This window comes from Gavia stellata, chromosome 1 (genome assembly GCF_030936135.1).
Source record: "Gavia stellata isolate bGavSte3 chromosome 1, bGavSte3.hap2, whole genome shotgun sequence".
In the NCBI taxonomy this organism is placed as follows: domain Eukaryota; kingdom Metazoa; phylum Chordata; class Aves; order Gaviiformes; family Gaviidae; genus Gavia; species Gavia stellata.
In genome coordinates, this window is record NC_082594.1 from 125,245,349 (window position 1) to 125,266,260 (window position 20,912).

A 20,912-nucleotide genomic window follows, 5' to 3' on the forward strand; every position below is an offset into this window, starting at 1 on the left:
TAGAGCGTGAAATGCAGCACAGTAAAAGGCTTTTTGTTCTGTTATAGCGCATGTGTTCTTAGCATGAAATGAGATTTATGCAATCATACCCTGTATGCATGCGTGCACGTCCTTTCCTTCCTTCCCAATAGAACTTCTGAACCCCTTTGGCCAATTTCAAATTCGACGGGGCATTATGAACTTAATGCATCTGAGACCTCCACAAGTTTTGCGAGAATAAACAGGCAGCTAGGTAGAACAAAGAAACCCTGTAAGCTCATCTTTCATTAAAGATCAGAAAGTCTACATGCAAAAAGACATCTGCAACCTGGTTTCATTATATCTGCTTGTCGCACAATTGTGTGGCAGAGATACTATAAGAGCCTCTGGCCATTAAAAAAAAAAGTGCTAAAATTCTGAAAAGCCTTGCACAAACATGTAAGCGTCCAAATTTCCCAAAACAGCTGCCTGAGGTTAAACACTTTAAATATCCTTTTCAGTCACTTAATAGTGTTAGCTGACTTCAATCACCCAGCTTCAAAAAAAGTCACTCTGACACCAGCCAGTATTTATTATAGGAAATATTCTCTGTGAAATCTGAAGAATGATATGCATACTCTATTTCACTTCACCGTTCTTTCCAAAAAAGCTCTGAACAACATTCTCAATTTAGATTATAAATCTTTAAACTAATACAAAACCTAAGGTTTGAGGTTAAGCCATCTAAGAACTGATGTCCCAAGTTGAAAACAAATTATGGTGTTCCATTAGCACCGAAGAAAGAAGGAACGAAAATAGCTATTCCATTCAAATTGCTCCAAGGAAAATGAAGTAACAGTATTTCCTTAACATGTTTTGCAAGAAAAGGCAGTCAATCTTGAGAAACTGTGCAAATGGTATTTACACTGACCAGTATTTTAACCATCTGGCTACTTAAAACCCAGTTTACACACCTGGTCGGTGCTCCACCACACAAGGGGAGCCACACAGGTACAAGAAATGCTCTGCTATGTCAGAACAACGTCCATCTAGTCCACTAGTCTGTCTCCGGCAGTGACAGAGGGAGATGCTATTTAGGGACAGCACATTGTGGACATTTTGTGGTTCATTCCCCTTGTCCACACATTCTCTCCACAGCACCTACAATTGTTTAGTGCATTAGTTGGTGGATAACATTTCTGCCTACTCCTTTTAGCATCCTTTTATGGACATGCCAATGTCTACACTTGGGAACCAGGGCAGAAAAAAGGATAGGAAACCCACCAAAGGAGACTGAAGTGGTAATGCTACATCAGAGCTGCTGAACCACAGGGCACTTTACTACAGACACAGTCCTGAGGTCCTCGACTTTTTGAGAACGGGGAATTAAAACTGCCATGGGTGGTTATAAAATTGGAAGGGGAAGGATAGGCTTATATATAGCCTTCCAGATTCTCAGCTGAGGCAAGTAACAGTCACCTGTCTCATTAAATATTGCAAAACATTTGGGCAAGCAGAGCTAGCTGTAGTTTTCCCTTAACTGTTTCCAGCAAAAAACAGGCTTTTCCCAGCTAGCTGAATGAGAAGGCAGTAACTTGTCTACACAAGGGGCACAATCAAGACTAGCTACCACATGCTAGCAAACCCTGTACGCGTTCACCAACATGGACAAATCCTAACTTGCTCTGGCACTTCATCAAGTGGATTTAATATTGTAGCTCCATTTAATCTTGTGCAAATGTTATGTTCAATCAAACCCTACAGGGTATCTCCCACCTACACCACTAACCCTCCTCCTGGTCTCAATCCCACACATCGACTTCAGACTACCTGAAGCTCTGTGAAGATCGAAGTGATAATGTTTCCAGGGTGCTCAGACGTGGCAGTGGTGGAGGACGTAGACGGGCAGGTTCAAGAACTTCAAAGAAACAGGAAATATCTATATTGACTGCCAAAAGATGAATAAGGGTTTGGTTTCATTCAGCAACAACAGCTCTTAAGCAGCAAGCACCTTCCTCTCTCCTCACTGCAGGGGGGGAAACCCCACAATCTCCTTTCCCCACTGTTCCTTGTGTTATGCTAGGGTGCTTGTATGCTCCTTTCCTTAAACAGATCATTTCCCCCCCACAGGCCATCGTGTAGCCAAAAAACTGTGTCAGCGCAATAAACCTGCAAAAATTACCTGCCCAGGAGGGAGCTACGTAAATCAACAATTACATTGGAAAAAAGAAAAAAGATAATAGTAAAAACACAACTTCAATTCCTTTCTTACCTTGGGAAAAGGACTCCTCCTCCCCAACCCACATGCCGTATCATTGTATTTTATACACACACGCACATTTTGTACTTACTATTAAATGGCCGCTACCTGTGCGTATTGCCACTGCCTGCCTCTGCTAAGGCTGCAGGTAAGCCGATGATGTGCCCCTCACACCGTTCTCATTTCACTGCTGGCCAAAGGTCTCTGAAAAGCACTAGTGAAAGCAAGCAGCGGCTGGCTACCGCTGCGCTGCAGAAGTGTCAGCCTGCAGCTCCAGCCTAACAAAGACCTTTTGGGAGCTCTGCAGCAGCTGATCCTTATTTTAGCATTTCCAACCTGTACTCACAAGGGCCAGAAACTGTTGTTTTAAAAGTGAGCTGAAGAGTCTGTAGAAATCCAAGAGTACTAGTAGCTACCCCCCTCACAAATAAGGTTTCCCAGTGGCTAGTGGCCCAGAAGAAAGCACTATTCCTGCTAGGGGAATGGAAACTTGCACTGTAAATCAACAGATATCAAGAAGAGCTTCAATGATTAAGTCTGAACTTCATTTCATTCCTGTCTGCTCCTAAAACCAGTTCCTTGATTACTCCATTCCTGCCCTCCTAACAAGGAGAGAGGAACATCTTTGCAGCTGCTCAAGTTTTCCAGCCCTCTCTTCCCAGCCAGGGCAAGTGGGGACTATTCAAGTTTTTGCCTTACTCCTCCTGGCTCCCCACCGATGCTGGGATGTAAAGAATAGCTCTAGCACAACGTACTCCAGTTTTACTGCCGCTGCCAGGGCTGGGAGCAGAGGCGATGCAGGACAGTTACATGCAAGCTTTGGGTATTTTCTGGGGGACGCTTAAAATTTGCTCACTCTCTTGCAGTGCTGTACAGGGTCTTCCTCTCAAAATATCAAGGCTTCACTTTCAAGACCAAAGAATGACCGTCTTTGAACACTGAAGAGCCACCGCATCCTAACAAAATGAACTTTAAAAGGACGTGGTATTTCAAGATGATAGGTACAGAACATAGCAACCACCTTCTGCACCTGCATTTGTTCAACGCATTTTTCAAAAGGTGATACTGCATGCAAGTCCTATTTTTGCTTCATAGCACATGCTAGCTAATGCTGCCCATTACTTTTCAGCTTTTCAAGCTTTCTGCACAAATAGCAGCTACTGATATCAGTGATTAATACCCTGAACCACAAAGTGAGAGCAGATTAATTTCCACACACTACTGAAAGGTGACTTGTAAAGGAAACAACAGCTTGCACATCACATTTTCCTCCCAACCTCAATACACATCAAGAAAAGCTGAGGTTTTAGGTTCTTCTGTAGCAGGAGGGTAAAAGATAACACTTCAAGGTGTTCACACACCAAATAATAAAATAAATAAAAGAAGTTTTATTTTAATTTCCCTTGAAGACTATGAATAGGTACAGAAGAAGTCATATGTTACATAGCAAAAACAGAAGAAATTGGATTCATGGGGAAGTTCAGGGGGGTTTTGTTCCGCTACAAAACTCTCAGTCTTTTGAGTACATAGATGGTAGAAAATAGAAACTCTGAAAAAGAAAAAACCCTGTACACTCACTTATCCCATAAATTAATTTCCCAATATTATTTACTAGCTTTTCTATCAGGCTAGAGAAATTAATGAACAAATTATTCAAGTGAATGACAAACAAATTGCCATAAGCTTAATAAATTAAACTCTTAAATGCACAGTGCACATTTCAACTGTGCAAGCATCTGTAAGGAAAGATGTCTGTAAAGAGAGGTATTTCAAGTAATCTTGAGCTCATTCCTAAAATGCACTAAACTAAGGAGCCACAGTGGAGTATCTCACAGCACACACACACCAGAAACAACCTTTCATGCTTCTAAGTAAAATAACCTTAATCTTAACGTACAAACAAACCAAGATGCTGTGCTACAGCTCAAGCTATACTGTGGAGGAAAAAAAAAAGAAGAGAGCTTTTCCTTACAAGCCGCTTTGAGTCAATGGTGTGGACTGCCTCATGGAGGTCTTCAAGTTATATCTTCAAATGACTCCTCTGATTGCTTCCTCTTCCAGGACAAAATACTTCAATCAACCCCTCCAGCAGCATACGAAGCGCCACGCAAGAAGCGGAAAACCACAAATCAGCCAACGCAGGTTTATAAGAACTTTCCCAAGCTTGTCTTGAGAGGACAGATCAAACCTTTACTGAAAGGCACTAATCACGGTGTGCCCAGAAACTAACAATGAAAACAAGCCCACGATAAAGGCGTTAATGGCACAAAGAAGCTATCATGGGACAGACTATTCCTGCTCCCTGCCTTCTATCCAAAACTGATCACTCAAGGAAGAAAGCAATCATCCAAAATCCTCTAAATCCGCCTCTGCTTGTAAGCTTTCAAAGGTCTGAGGAGGTGGTGAAGAAGCACCTCAAGTGCTTGCCACTATGAACGAGACCCGTCACCACGTTGGCTGCTCTATTTCCCTCCTCAGTAAGGCAACTCCCCTGCGTAATTGCTAAAGCCATTATTTAGCGGCGTGCACAGCACATATCAAATTAACGTCTCGCCAATCACCCTGTCTAGCCAAAACACCATAACTCACCTATTTCCCCGCTTCTTTACAACTCAGGACTCGGGCACTTGTGATCTTCTTGCCAGCTTTCAGGTTTTGCTGTCCTGCCTACACACCGTGCAGCCGCTCCCACGGGCACTTCCCCATCGGACAATTCCTCCCACAGAGAAACTTTCCTCTGTTTTTTAACAGCGGGATGTTTGGACACTGGGAGTCTCATGAGTCTCAGGGGATGATTCATACATCCCACAAGCAGGAGAGGTCTCCTACGGCCAAGACGACCCTCAGGGACGCCATGGGACTTACCCACCTTTAATACTGCTGCTTTAATAAACAGCCATAAGCTTAAAGAGTAACTTAATTGACTCTGCATCAGTTCAGCAGAGAGATAGGCATGCTAAAGAAGCAGTTAGTGCATCAAGCTGGAAAGAAAGAGCTGTAGATTCATTTCATGTAGGTGGGAAGAAAAACAAGGATACAGCTGGTGCAATCTTATATATGGAAGGAAAGTTATTTTAGTTTCAGAAATATCACTTCTGTGACCTAATCAGATTAGAGTATTTCCTATCCAGAATTGGATGGGTGGGAAGCCTCGCTCCATACACATTTACTTCTGCTTTAAGCCCTTCCTGAATTTAGATTTTTAAGTTTAGGAGTGACCAGTCTAGTACCGTGGCATTCTCCACAATGTAAGTTACATATTTTTATGTACAGCATTTTTAAACAGTTGAGTTGCAACAGAATTAACAGGTTAAAACAAGTGATCTCATCCCATCGCAAAGTTCACCCTTTCTGAATAGTTTTGCAACCACATCGTATGTAAGAATAGCTCGGCATAAAGCGGGTGAAGAAGAGCGAGACAAAAACTGAAGAAACGCGGACAGAAAGTTTCAGCTGGGTAACGGGAGCGCAACAGCCACAAATCCCAATAGATCAACTGCTCATCGTGCTGGAAATTTTAATTTCAGAAAGGACAACAGGGCTGACCTCACAGCTTCCAATAATCGAAATAGAAACACCACCCCCACTGCCAAATAATAATCCAAAGACTTTTAAAAAAAGCAGAGAACACAAAACTTCCACGGTTTGTTCCGTCCCTAAACTACCAGTAAAGATTTGCATAGCTTAAGGCAGAGCCTACCCACGGAGCCATTGTTCTTGCCCGAGGCCTGCGGCACTCCCCAGGGGCAGTGCCCCCCTTTCGGTACCCCGCGAAGAGCAGCCCTTATCGGAACCTGCCTGACCGGCGGCCATGCCGACACGGTGAGATTACCAGACCCAAGCAGCTTAGCAGAAGCCATGAATTCCCCCCTCAAATTTTGCTTACGGACCGCTGCCGGCCGCCGCCAGCTCCGCCGGGAAGCCCCCCTGAGCCCGCTGTCCCCCCCGCCTTGCCCTGCGCAGCCCCGGACCGGCGAAACGCCGCCCCCCGCCCCGTTACCGCCCGCGGGGCCCCGCCGCCCCCCCCCACCTCAAGGCTCGCCGCGACTCACCGCTCGCGGGGGGCCCCCAAGGCGGCTGCGGGGCGGCTCTCGGCGGCATGCGGCCCGGGGGCGGCCCGGCGCGGCGGCTGGCTGCGGGGCCGGCTCCGCCCGCCGCCCCAGCCCAGGAGCGGGGCTGCTCGGGGAGAGGCGAGCGGCTCCCCCCGCCCCGCGGCCGGCTGGGGAAAGGGGCCGGCCCCTTCCCGTCCCTCACCTCCCCCGGAGCCCCCGGGCCGCCTACCTGGCTGGGCGGCGGCGCCCGGCAGCCCCCCTCGCGGCGCGGCGGGGGCGCTTCCTCCCGCGCTCCCCCCGCCGCCCGCTGGGGAGCGCCCCCCCGGTGGGCCCTTCTCCGGCCGGGGGGGAGAGCCGGCCCCGGGCAGCGCCTCAGCCCGGCCTCTCCCCCGGCGCAGGCGGTCCCCGGCACCGGCCGCCTGCGTGCGGCATCAAGCGCGGCCAAACGCCGCCCGCCAGCCGGGCGGCGGCGCTTCAGCTTCTGTCAGGCTCATCCCCGGCGGTAAGCGGGTCCCTGCTGCGGCCGCGATGGTAGTTTTGAGCAGGAGGTTCCCAGGAAGCTCTGGGACATCTCGCCTCACCAGCTCGCAAGCCGATTAAAATTGTATTCTCTTCAAAGGAGGCTTGTAGAGGCAGGCTCCATCCCTCTGGAAATTTAATTAATTCCTTGAATGCTTTCACCGAGGGACACGCTGATGTATCAGCATAGGCAGCTCTGCCTTCGAGTACCTGGTGATTCACATCGAACAGCAACGTTGTCGGCAGCTGCTGCCATCGGTGCTTTACCTGAGGGAGGTTTTAGAACTGGAATCAGGCACAGACCCTACACGAGGTTAGCCAGAAGCCTTCCCGTCTGAAACAACGCCAAGAGCGTGGCGAGAAGATGTCGCACGGCAGGAACGCCGCAAACTCGGGAACAGCACCTTCGGGTACCATCCACAAGACCCTCTCCACCTGTGCAAGAGTTTACAGAGCCAGCTACGCTCTACAGCGAGGCTGTTCACTTACCAGTTGTCAACGCGCCGATATTTTATCTGCAATTCGACGGAAACAAGACGACAGAACTCGTCGCTTCTTATCGGGGCCGCCCAGGCAGCCTCTCCCTCGGTAGCTGCAGCCCGGTTCCCGCGCGGTGGTGCTTACGGGGAGGAGGAGGAGGAGGAGGAAGGCTTCTTTCGGCTGAGCCCCGTCTGCAAGAGAAAACGCAAAAGGAAGCACGCTGCCGGTTTGGGAGGGAGATGTTACTTGGCTCGAGTCTGCTGGAATTCCTCCTCGGTTTATACCAAAGCCTTCCAGGGGGAGGAGAGACTCACGTGAGGAAAGCTGAGGCGCTACTCTCTCTCTCTCTCCCCCCGCACCGTACTGAGTGCATCTCTTCTGACTGCCAGCTGGAGCCGCAGCCACTGTTCTTCCTCCTCCTCCTCCTCCTCCTCCTCCTCCTCCTCCTCCTCCTGCTCCTGCTCCTGCTCCTGCTCCCCCGGGCCGGCGGCTCGCTGAGGGCCGGCGCCTTCCCCCCCGGCTCGGGGGGTGGGAGAGCCGCGGGGAGGGGGCAGCGAGCCGCCCCCGCCGCTGCAAGAGCCTTTCGCGCCTCCGCAGCCTCCAGGAATTAACAGCTAATTAACGACCGGATCGTCACCTGGGGGCGGCGGGGGGAAGCCAGGCAAGCGGAAAGCGCAGCAGTTCTGCCAGGGGCAGGGCTCTCCCCGAGCTCCCCGCCCGCTTCCAGCCAGCCCCGGCGAAAGCCATGAGGGGAGGAGGTACCCCCCTGGAGAGCTGCTGCCGGGGGCAAAGTGAAGGCTCAGCCTGTGTGAGCGACCCCGGAGGGTGTCGTGGGGCTCCTGGAAAAGCTTCCTTCCACACAACAGCACCCAACCGCGCAGGACTGGGCATTACTCTTTGAAAAGAAAGTTAATAAATAATTCTGGCAGTGATAAAGGGGATGCAGAAAAAGTTTGCCTGGAATCGCGCGCTGCATCAGTGTTGTATTTTGCCCAGAGTAGCGTATCACGCTAGAAGAACTCTATGGGGTTGGTAATAATCTCAGCGTCCTCTCTTGTTTCAAACGTTACGATCCTGTCCACCGACCATCTGAAACTTCTCTAGGTGAGGCTTCAGGGAGCTTGCAGTACGTTTTTAGCATTGTATCAGAACAAGATGCTTCCTTTATTGGAAGAGCAGCTCCTGGTTTTTTCGGTGGCTCTCACTGGGAAGGACCAGAGGTGGAGTCCGTTCTCAGCAGCAGTTTTATACAGCCTGTACGTACATGTAATAAAAATAACAGATTAAAAGCAGGGAGGTTTTGTCCACTCTTAAGGGACTATCCCACTCTGGAGCATGCTGAGACGGCTTTCAATGTGTTCTGGGCTGGGAACCAAAGTTCAGTCCTCTGTAATTTGTCTTGCCTCGAGCTGAAAATACCTTCGTGCTTTGGCCCCTTCTCCCATGAGGTTCCTCAGGTCATCACCCTTCACGTCCTGGCCTTTACAAAACCAAGCTGCTTCAAAGTATATAGCTAAATTATCTGCCTTCTAAAATTAGTTTATTTAACTCTGCTGTATCTTTTTCCTATTAGCTCTCATCTTACCCTTCAATTCACCTAAGTATTATAGGCACAAATCCAATTAAAAAAATCATTAAGGTCACACAATGGAGTCAGAAGTTAGGAAATTCCAGATGATGGGTTATGTGACTTCACTTTGGTCCCCTTGCTGATACGTTTCATGATAGTCTTAAATTACGCAGTCCAGTACTATTTCGTTCTGGCCTTGCCTTTGTTTAGGATACAGGATGGACTTACTCTCGGGATGTGCCAGATTTCTGCAGAACAAGATGCTGGGACTATTCACCGAGGAGGAGCGTAGGAAACCTTGAGGAAATGGATGCTATTCCTGCCTCTGTTCCAGACAGGATGCGTGTCCTGCAGCTGCATCTTTTGTGCATGAGTTCATGGGCGTGAGCTAATTTCACACCAGCTAACCTGGGTATTGGTAACAGTCGAGCATGGATCTTTGGGCAGGCTGAAAAACATAGCGGTAAAGAACACGAACGTGCTGTTAGCAGGACGGAGCCACTGGCTGAGAGGGGCCAGCTCAAGTTACCGATGCACCTCTGAACCTAGTGAGACATAGGCAATGTTCCTATGGTGATACTATGTGATAACTTAAAAGAAGTCATTTGATTTCACAGCTGGCTGTAAGTTGTATGCTTGCCAATTTTCTGGGAGTCTTGCACAAGGCATCTAACTCTAGGAAGAGCTAAGCATTCACATTTGCAGCCAAAGTCCATAGGAGATGTACTGCTGTGAACAGAGGACCTGTTGCTCACAGTTTTATTCCCTTGCATTAAAGGCAGTGTGTGTAATAAATACAAAAAATTGTATCTAAGATACCTGAATACACCTCTGTCTGGAATAAACTGCAAAATCCCAAATTCTAACTACATTGATCAAATAATGTAATAATCTAATTTGTAATAATGTAATTTCACTTCAGTTTCTTCTGGCAGCTGTAACCATCCAAGACAAGCAACAGAATGAAAGCTGGTGTTTGTTGTCATCTAACTATGTCAAACTAAATTCAAGGATTCAAATGGCAATTTGAACAATTAATATAGTGCAAAAAAAGTTTAGTTCCTAGCAGTTTTCAAAACAACCTGTACAAGCAAGAAGTTAATAACTAACCTGAATTTATTTGCCACAAAGTGTAAGGAATCACTTCTCTGGGATATATTCTATTGCACAGAAATAGTATCAGCGATGATTTGACAACAATGAGTAGCCTTCAAAATGCTTTGGAAAATGACAACTAGCAGGAAGTCAAATGAATGCTCCTGTAAGCAAAAACAATGCATGTGACCAAAAAGTCAACAGATTTTTTCTGTTTCAGTTCAAAATCAGCTCTTCTGAGACACAAACCTCTCCCCAAACCAAACATAAAAGCCCCAGAAACCTTTAAATGTGAAGCAGTAACTAAAATAAATCCAAATAAAATGGAGTCTTATTTAAGTTCCAGGAGAAACTATGTACCTCCTGAGTCACTACTAAACTAAGGAAATGTTGCAGCCAGACTCTACCCCAGCTTGCAAAACCAGAGAAAAAAAAAAGATAAAAATTATGGGAAATGGAAAGAAAAAACTGTTGAATGTGGGAAAAGCAAAACTGTGGAGAACACAGAATAAACTGAATGGAAAGTTGCAGCATCATGAAAGTGATTTCCTCCCCAGCAATCCAATAAGCAAGATGACTAATCAGGCTCTGTGTACGCAATGCACCATGCAGTCTATCATACACCTCTGGTCCTAGAATTAAAATGCAACAGAACTCTTTCCCTTTATTAATTATTTTAGGAGATGAATGCATTTACAGAAATACAGACTATCACAACATCCTTTCTCCACTCATTTTCTAGCTTTACTACTCACTGTCATAGTCTGATCCTAATTTTTACGTCGCACCATGAGAACAGCCCCAAGTCCCATACATGCCCCAGTCTCTGAGCTCCAAAACCTGTCTCAGCACAACGCTGTTTCGTAGAGTTTCTCTCAGATTCTAGGGGATACAAGAAAACAAAACATATGACAGCAAGAAATGTCATGGAGGTAACCTGGGTAGGCTGAGATGGCCTCCCTGCCAGCCGATCCAATGCAATCTGAAATGGTGAGCACATCAGGAAGCACCACTTGCCAAAATTAAGCCCTCAACAGCATCTGTAAACCCATAAAGAAATACATTATCCAATGGGCGCTAAAGGTCCTAAGCACGTGTAAGGGAAGAAAGAGGTCAAAACACACCCACCTGAAGAGCATTGCTAGCAAAACAACAGGAAGGAAAAGGGGAAAGGGTTTGCAAACTTATGGAAAAATAGGTCCTAAGCATCTAGTGGCTTTCACAAGGTCAAGAACAACATTAAACCACAGATTCCTCCTCTCCACTTGTTGCCTTATTTCTATTAAACTATACTGTCATGTGGAACTCAAGTTTCCCACTTGTGCCCTCCATCCTTGCTTGTTGCTAGTATACTGCCATGACTCCACCTCTACATGCATCCAAGGGTAATCCAAACTGAAGCTTCACAGCACTGAAAGGAGCCCCTTCCTCAAGGAAAGAGGGCAAGAGCTGATGCTTCCTCCCTTGGCAGGAGACAAACCTCTCAAGATCCATCCCTCTCACCCATCTGACGGGGACAAGGCAGTCACCTTCCCACCCTGTAGCTCACGGGCACACAGTGGACTGCTGTTCACAAAGGACGCTGGCTGTGGTCTCCGGCACAGGGGAAGGCTGGGAGAAGGAGAGAGATGAAGTGGTGCATAGGAGGGAGTACCCACCCAAGGGGTGGAGGGCGGTGCGAGACCCTCATTTGCAGTCTGCTCCTAGGTCACAGCCCGGGTGCCAAATGCAGACGGGCTCAGAGAGAACAAGAAGTCCTTGAGCCTGTGGCTCTGGGTCCCTACCCACGTGGCCTCGTGTGCTAGGCTGACTGACATAAGCTGCTTTTGGAAGGGGAAACACCCGTCCTCTTAGGATAGCTCTGTCATTTCTACAGTACCCTGCCAGTACTCACTGCTCCCCGTCTCCCTTCCAAGGAGAAGCCAGCATGTGAGATGCCTTTGCCATTTTAAGCACAGCTTAATGCCCAGTTTCTTTCTCTGTGCATTTTATAAAAAAGGACCTCCTTGTTTTTCCCTCTGGCTCCCCACTGCACAGCCTGTCATTCTGGCCTCCAGATCCCCAAATTTCCGTCCTGTGTCCCACTGGCTTCAGCTGTACCACCAAGTCATTATTACAAGTGCTAAGGCAGCTACTGCAACTCTCAGATATATAACCTTTCAAATTCAAACTTTTGGCCCTCTTCTTTGGCCAGTGTTAACTGGCCTGGATTCCTTTACTGGTTTGCAGCAGCCAAAAATCTGGAAACAGGTGCACATGTTTTCCTCCAGGTACTCTTCAGATAGGGTCTGTGCTTGAAAATACGATGTCACAGGACAGGACACAAAACAGGGCTATGAAAGTGATACAAGTAGCTATGATTAGACTCCAAGAAGGAGGGTGAGAAGGCTAGGTGAACTGCTATAAGTCAGCAATGGCATGACAGAAGCAACTAGAAGCCTTGTCAGATATGAACAGCAGGCTAATTTCAATGAGAGACAGATGTGGGCTGAGGTGAAGAGTGCTTTGCACGTGTCTTACATTTAAGAGTTCAAGCCGCACTCAAACTCTTGGATGTAGGTACAACAGCTGGGAAAGTTTTAAATGCATTTCTTCCCATGACTGACTTATCTGCTTACAACTTCTGCCAGGTAATGACCCTTGCTACAGGCCAAACGGCCACTTGAAACAGGTCGGAAGAATCCAGTACGTACCCACACAAAATAGGGCTGGCAGCACGGGGGAGGGAATCCTTCCTTCACACCAGTCCGGACTGAGCAGAGCAGCCCTACGGCAGAAAAGGCTGGCTTGGTCTCTGTAACTCGGGACAGCAATAGCTCATGGAGCAGACTTTTCTTTTTTACTGCTCTGCTCCTGTTCCAAATGGGAGCCAGACCTGACCCATGTGCATATGATCAATAGGCCAATATCCAAGACACTTGCAATCTTAGTACAATACTCCTATTTCAGTGTTTAGCCATTTCATCCAGACAAGTGGAAAACATCAAGTGATCTTTGCAATTTATTAAAATATAAGCCAACTGTCATTTAACTCTTCATCATTTCATTCATCATAAAATTCCCTGTTGTACGTGAACAGGAAGCTCCACTTCCAGCAGCCCACACCACCTGCTCACAGCCTTTGTTTTTTGGGGGGTGGTTGTTTTTGATTTGGACACCTCATTGAAACCTGGCCTTTCTTGTCTGCAGCTAAAATATAATGGTGCAAGAACAGGTCTGTCATTGAAATGTTATTATAGAAACACTACTGGGAATTGTGCCATGGTCAACTTTAACTTCCCAGATACTATTTGGGAAACAAATGCTTCTAATAATAAACTTGCGCCCAGCTAGCCATGTGTACAATAGCTGCCAGATTTCTTCTCAGTAGTCACTGAGACAAAAAGAGACAACCCCAAATTAGTAAGTAATGAAGACACTCAGAAAATCCTGGTCATAGAAAACAGCATTGGGCTGAGTACATAGCAACTGTTTCCATCTACATTGAACAGAATAACAAACAGAGCAGGTTGGTAATTAAACAGTTCAACTTCAGAAGGGCAAACTGTCAAATTAAGGAAACTTATTAGTGAATTTAGCTGCACTGGAGAGCTGAAAGACTTGAATGTGGAGGGAGATTGGAATATATCTAGATCAAAGTTACAAAAACTATCCCATGTATATATTCCAAGCAAGAGAAAAATCTTGGAAAGCACTTTAGGCCTGAGTAAGTGAAAAACAACCCACTATAGAGAGATTCTTAGGAGTCACAAACAGCAAACAATCCTGGTCAGCAAAGATGGCTATGGTGCAGAGACACAGATGCATAGGATTAAGGCCAGATTTGTCAGGTCAAATGAGCTAGGACATGCAAAAGATGATTGAAATAAACAACAAATAAATTTTCAGCCATTCACAGAAAAGGAGACTATGCTCTAGGTAAGATAATATTTCTCAGGCAGGGAAACACTGATGCAGGTGTACAAAACTCTGGTGTTTCGCCCAGAACACCATACATGATTTGGGGTCTTACACTGGAGAAGAAAACAGCTCTGGAGAAGATGCAAAGAAGGGTTACACGGAGAATGGACAGCCTCTCTTGGGAGAGCAGCTAAACAATGCTGGCCCGAGAACAAAGGGGTACAAACTGGCTGTGAATTTAACGAATTCCTTGCCATAGCAGAAACCTGGAGATTTGCTGGTGCCCTTGTGCTACAGAGGAGCAAAAAGCAGAGCATTATCCTTTGGCTCTTTGGCCTTTTCCTACAAGCCTCAAGTTTGTTGTAAAGCATTGGAAAGGACCCTTGGCACAACATAAATTGGCAGGGTATGAAAGAAATGTTTTATGGACATTTTTGAACAAGAAACTTGTCATGCAAAGTTGCATGGCCATGCCTCAGACCTTCCAAGTCCCTGAGTACTATGGCTGGTGCAACATCTCTCCTCCTGCTCTTCACATCCACTCCCATAAAGAAGTCCACCCCATTAACATCACCCTCAGGTCTAGCAGTCATTGCCTTTGGTCTTGCTAGAGAAAACATTCCCTCTTTCTCGGTAACCCATTCGCACCCACCTTTTTCTGGGAACTCCTAAAAAGCACATGCATACGTCTAGCCTTTTCCCACTTTGTAAAATAAAGCCTACTTAAGCCTGCCAGCCAGGAATCAGAGCCTGGGGCTCATTTCCTTTCTTGCACCTATAAATACCCAAACAGCTGCCCTTCTGGGTACTTAAAATACCCACATGCCTGTTACATATAGTTGCCTATGGTAGTGGGAGGACTGAATCAGATGATACCAGTGGTCTTGTCGGTCCTGGTGAGCACTCGTTAACAGTGAGACTGGAAATTACAGGAAATCATAAGGATAATCATAAGTGAAGTTTGGGTGACCCCCCTTGCAGCACAAGGCGGGCCAAGAAGCCCTGCTCATTTCCTCTTGATTGGCATAAATAAGTCTGAAGTAGGTACCTGCACTCTTGGCGGATGGGACTCAGTATGCCTCTCCTCCTGTCTTGGCCTCCATGGTACTTTTGTCCATGCTCTGGATCTGTGTTATAAACAGGAAAATTATTGTAATCCACTTGAAATTAATGAAAAAAAATTTACAGCACTTTAGTATACAATAAAAAGGCAATGTCCTCAATCCAGACTCTCAGTGGTGTGTAGCCAAATTGTGCTGTACAAATAATTCAAACGAGCCTTTAGCTCAGCAGAGGAGTCTTGCCTGTTCAGTCGGCTCTCGCTGGGTAAAGGCTAAAAGCACTGGCAGCAGCTTTTAGGCAGCTCAGACAGTCCCTTCCCCCTGCGCTGACCTTGGCACAGGCTTGAACTACGCTCTACCAACTATACTGCAGGCTACTGCCTGCTACTCCAGGCATATTTAACCTTGATCCTTAACTAAATGTGGGCTCTTCAGGCAGCAGAGATGAATTCAGAACACTTGGAACTGGATTCCAATCTCCATGGAGCTACCAGTTTGGAAAGCACAACAATGGGATCAGAAGCGAGACCGCTGTTTATGCCATTAACAGTCATCTCCTTCAAGGAACAGAGAGGTGCAGGAGCAGCTCTCCTCCCCTGCAGCTGGCTCTGCAGGGAGCACAGGGTCAGGTTTCATCTTCAGTGTCTATTTTAGGAGCTATCTTGGAAGCAGCCTCACCAGCATACATTTAATATGACTCCAGCACAACGATGCCACTGAGGTTTCACAGCCTTTTTACAGAAATCATGATTTGCTACTTGGTTTTCTTTAGCTGGAAGTGAGATTTAGAAAGCAGATCAATCGTATGTTGAGGCAGATAAATGTAAGTGAACACTTAAGTGAAAACTCCCCAGTGTGAGATTCTCCCCGCATAATGGGCAGCATTTGAAGCCCAATGGTTTTTCACCTCTTTCCTTCATCCCTTAAAGCATGGAAGGGCTAAGTCGGAATACCTACAAACACACAAAAAAGAGGTTTTTGTAACTGGCCAGTGTTTGTAATGACCTAGCCGAGAAAACGCTGCAAACTCACACCTTCTCTTACAGAATTAAGTAACTTTCAGTTATGTTACTCTCTCCCTGGCACAGCTGATGCATGCATCATTACTCATGCTTTTGAGCTGGTCATTGAACTTGGTATGACCATGTGGAAGTGTCCATTACCTCCAGCAAGCACCTGTGAAACCCAGCTGTCACTGCAATACAAGCAGTGAACCAGATGCTGCCCTTCAGTTATTCTTCCATAAATCTAGATTTTATGTCACTGAAACAACTTTTATTTAAATCAATACAGCTAAGAGACAAATCCACCTCATTGCCTATTTTAAAAAACATTTTCTTTTTTCTTCTTCTTTTCTATTTCAGTAATTGGGAAGCTCAGTTTTCCAAAAGGCCTTTTCACTTTCTTGTGAATATAACTGAACCAGAGCCGATTCTTGCTCTGCAGGCATATAGGAAGAGGGAAAAGCTAACTACAGAATTAAGTTACCTGGGACAAACAGCCTTACTTTGCCAGTTTAGCCAGCTATCCCATAAGCAATTTGGGTAACACAGTATCTGGGATGGTCAGAAGTCTCTATTCAAATCAAGTCTAAGGTACATACATAATGTTTTTTTCAAAAGAATTCTACTTAAATACTCTGTTAAAGATTTCCCAATACAGTGCTTGGTAGGAGCTGCTAGGAAGTAGCCTTGTATCCACACAGCAAACAAAGACTATCTTGATGGTCTGTTGCCTGTTAGTTTTGCTTAAATAAATAGTTAGAGCTGAACTGAGAAACTCGAGGACACTTTATAGAGTGAAGAGCTACCTTTAGGTGACAGAAAGATTGATCTAAAATCAACAGTAGAGTCTACATCCTGCAGGTGAGTATGTTCTTGTAACTCCTCTGATGTTATAGCGTCATGAACATGTGGAATGAACATGACAATTACCCCAGTACTTCTGTGCCACTGTTGCTGACAAGCAATCACGAACAGTGATTTACAGTAGCGAACAACAGAGAAACAATGACAGAAAAATTTGAGAGCAGAATCTGAAACATCGATACTGCAAGCCAAAAGGTCCACTTTATTGGAAAGAAGGATCCTGTGACCTTTCCAGAAGAGGCAAATAGCATGGGACACTAACAGTTGCAGTAGCTACATGCACTTCATCTCTTCACAGAAGCAGAGGTGGTCTTTGCAGAAGTCATATCAAGGAATAAAGAAGTATTTTCAGAAAGAAGAGGACTCATAAGACTTTACCTTTTCCAGACAGAGCTTCTTTGCTTTTACTCTTTCCAGCGTTTCCAGTTTTCTACTCTAACCTGAGGCTGTTCTTCCAAAAGGGATTCATCCGCTGCTGTGTCTGCTTGTGAAGATACAGTGATTCAGTAAGTGTGGTAGGTAAGCAGCCTGTATTCTGAACAGGTTTTCTTCCATCTAAAATGCCTGCAAAGTGGGTGATTACTAAAACCTTCATACCAACTTAACTATCACTTGTCACTAGAGCTTACCTGATATTTTGAGAGTGCTCTCAAGATTTATTGAAGTGTCTTTCAGTGTTAAGAAACTTCTGCAAAATAAATGTGACTGAATACTGTAACGTACCACTCCGAGTGGAAACTTTTTGCTTTCTAAGAACAAAAAAGGTGATTTGTTTCCCCTCTTCAAAACACATGCCCAGTTGTATCTTGAACCAAGACACCAAACTGCTGCCACATAAACGATGACGTATATCTTGATTTTTTCAGGTCTTTCAGACCAGTAGGCAAACATAGAGGAAGGCGACTAGGCTACATGAAGGGAAAGAAAAAGGATGGCTTAAAACCAAACAAAATTATTGAAGAACTTTTCTTGACATTGCACAGGTTTAGGGTTTGGGTTTTTTTCAACAAATATTACCTGTTTTTTGACAATAACTTCTATCTATGTCCAAAGTGTCTGAAAAAAGAGAGTTTGAGCCCATGCTGCAGTTCCGTTCAGATGCATCACGGTCCAGATCCGTCTTCAATTGCTGGGATCTACAGGTCCTGTGGACAACTGTCAGATGACTCTGAAAGCATTTCAGAGCTTAGGAATAAGAAGATCAGGGCAAGCCGTAGCTATAAAACTGAGGAAGGGGATCAGTTTTGTTTTAAGCCAGTGCAGATCTGATGTCAACATGAGACACCAAGAGGCAGAAATTCTGTGAGAAGATTTGTATTCGGTGCATCTGACTCCGCAGCCAGCCCGCTGGTGACGTCCCCTGGGACGTTGGGCCATCGTTATACAGACCGCTTGCTTTCCCTCATCTACAATTACAGTTGTTAGTGAACTTTTAAAGGAATACATTTTAAAGCAAAGGCAAGAGGCACTTTTCCCTTGGGATCCTGCCTGAACTTTTGCTGGTTTACTCATTTTGCTCCGCAGAAGTTCAGCAGACAGACTTTGGGGAATGCTTCTGGTGTCTTGGCCCACAGGCAGCCTACTAAGCAGATTCCCCCTCCCCGCAGAGTGAGGAATATCAGGAGCCCTACAGATCCTGGCAGCCCTCTCGGGAAGCAGTGTCCAGCATTTTCAGATTCCTTGCCCCAGTAGTCTAGAAATCAGAGAATCAGATGCTCCCCTCCGCCTCCTGCCATCCCACTACGCGGGCTGAAAGGGAACAAACAAGCCCCAGCTTCTATGGCAAACCCAGGGGCTTTTGAAATTGGGAGCCTGGACTTTCTTAAACTTCCTCAGACCTAATTTGTTGAAATGAGCAAGACTGCTGTTCTGTGGAGAGCTTAGCAATTATCTTTCACCACAGTTTGGAATGCAAACAGAATTGCTGATTTTTAAAGTCATCTGCAATGTGAATTTACTGTTTTCTCTTCCTGCTTCTGGTTTGGGAGGTGTCAGAATTGTGTCTTTGGAAAGACAGAAGGGCAAATACAAGCCTGAACAAAAGGTAATTAATAACTGTCTGCAGACTTTGCAGTGGCTAATCTGAAGAGGAAAAGTCTCTAACAGATTAGAAAATATGCATTTCCAAAAATGGCTCTAACCCTTGCCATGAGACTAGAAGAGATTTAAAGGAAAAAACAATGTTAAAACTACAGTGAAAAAAAAACGTGGAGATTTGCAAAAGTGTATCTAGTATGACCACTGTTACAGCTGATTTCACCTTACTACTTTAGCACTTTTTTAGGGATCAGTTTTACCGAAAATGTTGAAAATGTAACGTTTGGCTGTTGAGCTGATTAAACTGAGCAAAACCAGCTTTCCCTAAACAACACGAGAAAAAAACCCACATGCCTTTGACTAGGAAATAATTTCTTAAACCCAAATACCATATCCCCAGAATTCAACAGAGAGCCTGAATCAGATTTATCTACCAGCATCTTTAAGACAAAGGGTATCCACAGTCCTCAGAGGCAATAAAGAGACAGACAAGCTGATTTAAATACTGGGCAAACAAACAGAATGCAGATCTGTCCAACCTGATGTTTGTCTGTGGTCTACAACAATTCTATTCCCACACATGTGTTTAAATTCTATACTATGAACTTTAAACAACCTTTTTTTTTTGTCAAAGCAGAAAAAACTAAGGATGAAAGATGCTCCACTTAGGAGTAAGTAAGGACTCATTTGATTAGTATATTTGATAGTTATGACTGCTGAAAAAGAACAGAAAATGCAATTCCCAATGTAAAAAAGAGAAATAAACAATGATTGGTATCCAGTCCATGGACCTTTCTTCCCTTCCCCCCCCCCCCACCCGTTGATAAAGCAATTGTGATTGTTATTGCTTCTTACTTCCAGCTAAACAAGCTACTTTTTTGGCAAAATTGGTACAGGTTTCACCTGTGCAGGATGGTCAGACTCACATTTACTGATGCTTGGGCTGATGGGTGTGCTTTATCAACTATGGGAAAAAAAAATGTCCATGATATACCAATGTTTAAAAAAAAAACCCACCACCAAAACTTATCCATACTTACAAGACAGATTTTCTGCTGGTCATTTATGTGCCTGGAGGCTCAGCTGCATCTAATGGTTTATCTTGCTATGTGTTTTATCCCTAAACATAATATGGTCATTTGTCAATATCAAATCTGCCAATAATTTATTTTGTAAAAAGCAAAAGACCCAAACCTAATTATTACAAATAATAGCACATTTGTGGACTAATGAAGTATGTTTTATAAGTTTATCTGTTTGTCCTGTTCTTCAGTTGCCTACAAGCAAATCTTGATACTGTAAATTTGCTCATTTGTAATTACTGCTGTAATTTTGCAGGAAAAATTACAGGTGGATTTGCAGCATCTTGGTTCAAAATTCATTTTAGTTGGCTCATACAAACATAATCACTAAAAACAAACAACAAAAACCCCAAAAAACCACGGGAGGCAAGCTCAGTATTTAGAGTTCTGTTCAAAATTGGACCTTGAGGTTTATAATACTGTAACAGTTGCAGGGATAGGTCACTTGGGATAACGTGAGAAACATTTTGTGGTGTGCAAGCAGGTGTGTGTACCTGTTGGGTGGGGAGGTGACAAGTAGCAAGAGGGACCTCACCAGTGAAACTCTGAATCAGGAAAGTCCATGAGTCAGATTTTCAAGGACTGTCAAACAATTGTAGAAATATGTAGCTGAGGTGACCGAACAAGTGCTTGTTATGTCCAGTCAAAGTCCTGTTGACTTGCTGAGAAGGAAAGAACTGGAATACATTGTTAATGCAAGTAGCTACAAAACCAGTCAAGTTTTCATTGCTTGAATTATTTGATGACCGTAAAGTTGCACTACAGATTCCTACAAATGAAAACACCTTCAGGAAACAAGAGTGGTCTCGTCTGTGCCACTTAACCCAGCTGGCTTCTAATACAAATGGTAAGAGTTCATGAAGTTTTGAATATCTCTGTAACACTAGGAGCTTTTAGTGTGCTTCTTATCAGGTGGCCCCCCACACCCCTCCTCAGGAAAGGAGGAACTGCAATGAACTGAAAAAAAAAGGTTGTTTCTTTAACGCAGCCAGCACAGCTTCACAACCCAGGTATTTCTGTTTGAACTTGG

General features: G+C 45.1%; 1 protein-coding gene across 1 annotated transcript in view; it reads right to left on the reverse strand.

Annotated features, from left to right (window-relative positions):
- Positions 1-14,908, reverse strand: part of ST3GAL6 (ST3 beta-galactoside alpha-2,3-sialyltransferase 6) — a 51,169-nt gene extending 36,261 nt beyond the window's left edge. The window contains exons 1-2 of the mRNA XM_059818586.1: positions 14,883-14,908; positions 7,279-7,460 (exon numbers count right to left, since the gene is read on the reverse strand). The gene's annotated coding sequence lies outside the window, so the exon portion shown is untranslated. The remainder of the gene's footprint in view (positions 1-7,278; positions 7,461-14,882) is intronic.
- Positions 14,909-20,912: the final 6,004 nt, after the last annotated feature.